This window comes from Chelonoidis abingdonii, chromosome 11 (genome assembly GCF_003597395.2).
Source record: "Chelonoidis abingdonii isolate Lonesome George chromosome 11, CheloAbing_2.0, whole genome shotgun sequence".
NCBI lineage: Eukaryota > Metazoa > Chordata > Testudines > Testudinidae > Chelonoidis > Chelonoidis abingdonii.
The window spans coordinates 33,595,285-33,601,537 of record NC_133779.1 but is presented as its reverse complement, the minus strand read 5'-3'; the positions used below and the strand labels follow the sequence as shown (position 1 = coordinate 33,601,537).

The following is a 6,253-nucleotide window of genomic DNA, read 5'->3' as shown; positions in this document are numbered from 1 at the left end:
CGGCCCACATTGGCGGGGCAGGAAGGTGGCAGAGTTCATGGGTGGGGGCCATTGGCAGGGGAGAAGGGGGGGAGGTTCCCTGGGGTGGGGGGCAGCCCCATTGGCAGGGTAGGAAGCGGGGGAGGTTCCTGGGGGGGGCCATTGGCGGGGGGGAAGCGGGGGAGGTTCCCTGGGTGGGGGGTGGGGCCATGGTCGGGGGGGAAGCGGGAGGTCCCTGGGGTGGGGGTGGGCCATTGGCGGGGAGGAAGGGGGAGGTTCCCTGGGTGGGGGTGGGGCCATTGGCGGGGAGGAAGGGGGGGAGGTTCCCTGGGGTGGGGGTGGGCCCGCCATTGGCGGGGAAGGAAAGGGGGGGAGGTTCCCTGGGTGGGGCCCAGCCCATTGGCGGGGATGGGAAGCGGGGGGAGGTTCCCTGGGGTGGGGGGCAGCCCATTGGCGGGGGAGGAAGCGGGGGAGGTTCCCTGGGGTGGGGGGCAGCCCATGGCAGGGGGAGGAAGCGGGGGAGGTTCCCTGGGGTGGGGAGATCAGGTTGGTTTGGCACGATCTACCTTTAGTAAACCCATGTTGCAATTCGTCCCAATTACCATTGACCTCAATGTCCTTAACTACTTTCTCCCTTAAAATTTTTTCCAAGACCTTACACACTACAGACGTCAAGCTAACAGACGTAGGGCTCTGTAGCGGAAGCCAGGGACAGGCATTATGTGCCTAACTCCTTGGGGCTTGGATTCTAAGTCCTGTGCCAGGTGAGGCATTGGTGGCTGCTAAGCTCTGTGCAGGGCAGCTCATAGGGGCAGTTGCCTTCAGTGCAAACTTCCGGTGGTGCCAAATCAGAATCTGGACGGGCTGGGGGTGCCACATCTCCCTGTCTTTTTTCTTAGACTGTCGGCTTGGGGGTGAGGGCGATGCGGAACAATGTTTTGTTCTGTTTTTTGCCCTGGGTGGCAAAACATCTAACGCCGGCCCCAGCTCTGCAGCTCCTTCCCTCTCGGAGGCTGCTGCCCTTCTCTGTGTCACTAATCTGGAGGCCAAGGTGCAGGAATCACCAGGTGGAAGTCTCTGGCCTTTGATCAGAAAGAGGTCAGACAAGGTATGCACAATTATTTTGATCAACCGCCTCTTAATAGGGGGTGCTCCAATCTGATGTCTGGGAACTAAGGTCTGACCACAGTTCAGCCAGAGGTGGGACTGCAGCTTCGATCTAGCTAGCTTGGGTATAACTACAGGTGCTGCAGTTACACCTCTGACTGCAGTGTAGATGTAGCCTTAGAACTCAACTGGTCCTGCTGGGATGGTGCCCACCTCCTCTGTGGATCAGGCACAGAGGTTGATCCACACTGGGGGTGGGAAGACTATAGCCCGCAGGCCACATCCAGCCCTCCAGGTGTTTTAATCTGGCCCTTGGGTTCCTGCCAGGAAGCAGGATCTGGGCCTTGCCCCACTCCGCATGGCTTCTGGAAGCAGCAGCATGTTCCCCCTCTAGCTCCTATGTGTAGGGGCAGCCAGGAGTCTCTGCACACTGCCCCTGCCCGAAGTGCTGCCCCCGCAGCTCCCACTGGCTGGGAGCCACAGCCAATGGGAGCTGCAGGGGCGGTGTTTGCGGATGGGGCACCACGCAGAGCCGCCTGACTGCCCCTCCGTATAGGAAGGGGGACATGCTGCTGCTTCCGGGCACTGCTTGAATATTTGTGGGGAGGGGCCGGGTGATTACGTTGTGGTGTCAATGAGGGTGTAGGAGGCCCTCCACCCTCTGCCAAACACCTGTCAGCTTGCTGAGGCGCAGGCTCAAGGAGGGGAGTGAGCGTCCTGTGCAGAAGCAGCCCAATTCTAGAAATTCCTGTCCCAGCCAACTTCTCCTTGGCTACAGAATGTTCCAATGCACAATGTGACCTGTATTTGTCAGAGGAGCCCCTTCCACATCAAATAAATAGCAACAGGGGAGTCCCTGCAGGGTAAAGTACGGGGTTCAGCTGCTAGACTGAGGGATCTGTGCAGCTGCATGGAGCCCGCACCACTAGGTCCCTCCTCTCCAGAAAGCTGTACCCAGGCACCTCGCTGCTGACCTTCAGCATCCCACTCATGGCCCTGTCCACTCGGCCTAGTCACTTTTATTCAGACCCATCTCCCTGGCATTGCTCCGGTTCTGGGCCCTCCACAGCGCTTAGCCTGTGCGCTGCGGTCGCTCTAACAGGAGAGCTCTCCGTCTCACCTGGAAGTTGCCTGCTCCTATCACCGTGGTCTCTAGGGGCTTGTCACAGGGCCTGAAAGGGTGGGTTGGTGCACCCATCACTCAGATGCACAGTGAAATTCCTTTATTGATTCTGCTCCTCTGTGACTTGGAGGCGGGGGAGACAGACAGACCATCAATGACCAACTAGCACATTCAGGGGCTGTCAGCACTGAGAGTGAGGCCACGGATTAGCCCCCACCCCCCGCACACTATATAAATGGGATAAAGAAGGAAGAGCCAGTGTCTTGTTGCCTTAATCGGGGCCGGGGGTGAGGATTGAGGAGACAGAACCCAGGAGGAGGGTAGAGGTTGGGGTAGCTGAACTCGTGGGCCTGGGTTGGGCAGATGCACGGCTGGGTGGGGGCTGAATTGATGCTGGGGGGTCGTGGGAGGCTTAGAACGCTGGGGACGGTGCTGGGCGGGGCTTGCAAGGGGGCTTAGAACGCTGGGGGCGGGGCTCGCAGCAGGCATGGAACGTTGGGGGCGGGGCCTAGAGAGGAGGGTTCTAGAGCTGCGGTCCCGCCAAGGGGGCTGGGACTTGGGGCCCTGCTAGACCCTTGGCCCCGGGTTTCTAGAGCCGGGCTGGGGCTGCGAAGGGTCTAGAGCAGGCCTGGCTCCCTGGGGATCTAGAGCAGAATTTTCCAGCAGGGCCTGGGCCCCTGGCCCTGGACTTAGAGCCGTGATGCTCTCAGGGTAGCATGGGGGGGATGCTGGAGATGGGGTGCCTGGCTGTGCCTGCCAGAGTGTTCCCCGCACTGTGGGGTCGTGTCTCCCCTGAATGTTTGGCTAGAGCAGCGGGGGGGGCCGGGAAGGTGACTCATGGGCTATTTCCTCTCCGTGGTTCTGGAGCCCCCGGTCTGGTCTGGAACCAGACTTTTTCTTGAGCCAGGCTCAATACATGGTGCTTGCAGGGGGCTGGGGGTACCTTGTAAAGTGCTCTAGACTAGCAATGGCTCACCAGCATCTGGGGCCTGGCCTGACACTGGGGGGATGGCTCTGGATCCTGCAGGCTAGAGCACTTGGGGGTGCAGCTGGCAGTGTGCAGGCTGGTCATGGCATCCCACGCGGCCCCCTGGCTCACCACGCCCCATCTTTCTGCAGGACACGTCTGAGCCGCTCGAGCCCTGAGCCTGCCCTGCCCTTTGGGGTGGGGCCCCCCCCGGCGCACTCCATGGAGCCGGGGGTTTCGAATCCGCTGCAGGAGCCTGTGAGTACCCCACTGCCCTTGGCTGTGGTGCCCTGGGTGGGGCCCCAAGGGGCTGGCCTGGGGCTAACCCCCTCTTTTCTCTCCCACAGAGCCCGGCTGACACCATGACGCCCGACGACTTTGACATCGTCATCGAAGCCATGCTGGAGGCGCCCTACAAGAAGGAGGAGGTGAGGGGTGGGGGTTCTTGTGAGAGGGGCGTGCCTCAGTTTCCCCAGTGGTGGAGGCTGGAGAGGGGCCCTTGGTGGAAGGGGGGCTGATGGGGGCTGCCCCCTACATCGCTGAGGTGTGGCTTTGTTCCCTCCAGGCCCAGGCAGGACCCTCAAAGGCACCGGTTGAAGCCCCTGCAGCCCAGGTAACGTACAGGGGTCCTGGGGGGGGAAAGGGGAGGGGGGGGGTGCGTCCCATACTCACCTCTCTGTGCTCCCCCCCGCAGCCCCCAGAGGAACAGAGCAAGGAGGTGAAGAAGGAGAGTGCCAGCGGCAGGTGAGAGGGGCAGGCGGCTGCCCCATGGTAACGATGTCTCCTCCAGCAGTGGGGCGGGGGCAGCTGCCCCACGGTAACGGTGTCTCCCCCGGCAGTAGGAGGGGTGGGCGGCTGCCCCATGGTAACGGTGTCTCCCCCGGCAGTGGGAGGGGCGGGCTGCTGCTCCACGGAAATGGTGTGTCCCCCTGGCAGTGGGAGGGGCGGGCGGCTGCCCCACGGTAACGGTGTCTCCCCCNCTGGGGGGTGGGGTGGGGCAGGGCAAGTAGATGTGAGCGATGGGTGGGGGAACAGGATTGACTTGGAGGTTGGGGGCAGAGGTGGGGGTGAGAACTCCTGCGGGGGGGCTGAAATCATCTGGGACAGCAGGCACCATGAAGTGTGTGTCAGACACATGCTGAGGATGAACAGGGGGAGTTCACAATAGAAATCCAGAGCAGCAAACACAACGTGGTCATCTTAAAAAATGCATCTCTTGGCTTCCTGGGGGATCCGACTTGTGCCTTTTGCAGCTCTTCAGGCTGGCAATACTGAGCGAGCAATGCAGCACAAACCAGGCAGCTTCTCACGCTGCTCGACCACCTGGTACCTAAGGGTGAGGTCAACCGTCAGTCCTGACCCACCGTGCGCTTCGCTTTCCCACTCCTGTCTCACCCTCCACCCTGCTGAGCCTGGGTCTGTCTTGAGCAGCTTGTGCCTGTGGCTGGCTTGTACCAAGACAGTAATGGGCAAACGTTGGCCAAGGAGTCTGACGACTCAGTGCGGCAGGTGGGGATGTGATGCAGAGGATGCCCAGAGAGTTGTGAGCTGTGATGTTCCCTATTGGAGGGCGGCTCAGGAAGAAGAAGCTTGGAAGATGTGCAAACTTGTCACTACCATTCTCTCTCTCACACACTCACACAGAATTGTACTGTCAGCTGGAAGGCTAATGACACAGGTGACTGGTGGGCATTGCCAGATTTTGCTGCAAAGCTAAATTCTTGCTCTGGGCAAGAAGAAACTTGACAAAATCATCCAGCCATGCACACTTTCTCAGCTCCCTTCTCTGTGCTGGGGGAGGAGTCCCTTTCTCTCTCTTGCTTAGAATCTTCTCCCGGCCTTAGTAATGAATTAAAGCACAGAATTGTTGTGGCTGGGTTGGATGTAAAAGTCTCCCAGCAAAAGCTGGCTGGTAAGACAGAAGCTCCACGTGTGACTCGGCCTGTTGGCCCAGGGTGGTTCTGTATCGCACGGGAGGGTGTCTCCATGCTGCAGCTGGTAGCAAGCCCCCCTGGTCGGAGTGAACAGACTCGTGCTAGGAGGGCTAACCATTGCAATGTGGACGTTGCAGCTTGGGCACGTAAACTCACCTACTGCCCTAGGCCTGGGAGCCTGAGCTGCAATTCTATATTTAGCCTGCTGGCCCTAGGCTTGCTAGCATGAGTCTATCAGCCCCTTAGAGAGTCCAGCGCTCCCCAGGTTCTGTGGTGGTGGTGGGGTGGTGGGGTGGGGGTGATGTAAAGTGGTGGTAAGCTCTGCCTGGGAGAGCTGCTGACTAGGTGTGAAGTCAGAAGAGACTAATGGTTGGAGGAGGGGACTGGAGCCAGGACTCAGGGGTTCTACTCCCAGCTTCTGTGGCTTGGTTATATGACCCTAGGAGCTTCACTGCATTAAAAATAAACCCTTTCCGGCCTTCCTCCCTGCCATAAGCTCTGCAGGGAGTTGGTTGCAGAGCTCGGAATTGGACCCACAGCTTCTGCTTGTCAGGCTCATGCCTTAGCTACAAGAGCCTCCCAGGCAGAATGATAAAGCAATGGGACAAGAGGATTCTCCATCGCTGACTCTCAGCAGCAGCCGGCACAGTGCGAGGGACACAACATTCTCCTAATGTCTCACTTTATGGTGGGTGTGTTCCTAGGGTTGTTTTTCCTGGGAAAGCACATCTCCTCTGGAGGATCCCAAAGCATTTTCCTCCTGTTGCAGAGGAGCGTTTTCCGCCTGGTCCTGTTGCAGAGGAGTTTGGAAACCAGTTTACAGAAGATGCTTTAGCCAGCCAAGTGGAGGGACATGAACTGCCCTGGAATCGTGCTTCCCAGCGTGTTCCAGTCATGATCCCTACCTAGCCCAGAGGGAGGGGTTCACATCATGGTATTGGGAGCTGGCTCCAGGATTTGGTTCAGCCCATCTTGAGAGATGTTCAGCATGACAGGAGAGCCATAGAAAAGAGATAGCTAACTCCATATGCACAGACAACAGAGCATCACCTCCTGGCACGTAGACATAGCCAGCATTAAGTTAGTGGCTTCAGTAAAGCGACGGTTTTGTGTACTGTAAGTGACCCATCCTGAGTCCAGTTT

The 6,253-nt window shown here is 59.1% G+C and overlaps 1 long non-coding RNA gene across 1 annotated transcript; it reads left to right on the top strand.

Moving 5' to 3' along the window:
• Positions 1-3,297: 3,297 nt before the first annotated feature.
• LOC116839579 (uncharacterized) lies at positions 3,298-3,921 on the top strand. Its single transcript, XR_004377186.2, has 4 exons — positions 3,298-3,434; positions 3,524-3,604; positions 3,742-3,789; positions 3,871-3,921. It is a non-coding gene; the product is annotated as an uncharacterized LOC116839579 (long non-coding RNA).
• Positions 3,922-6,253: the final 2,332 nt, after the last annotated feature.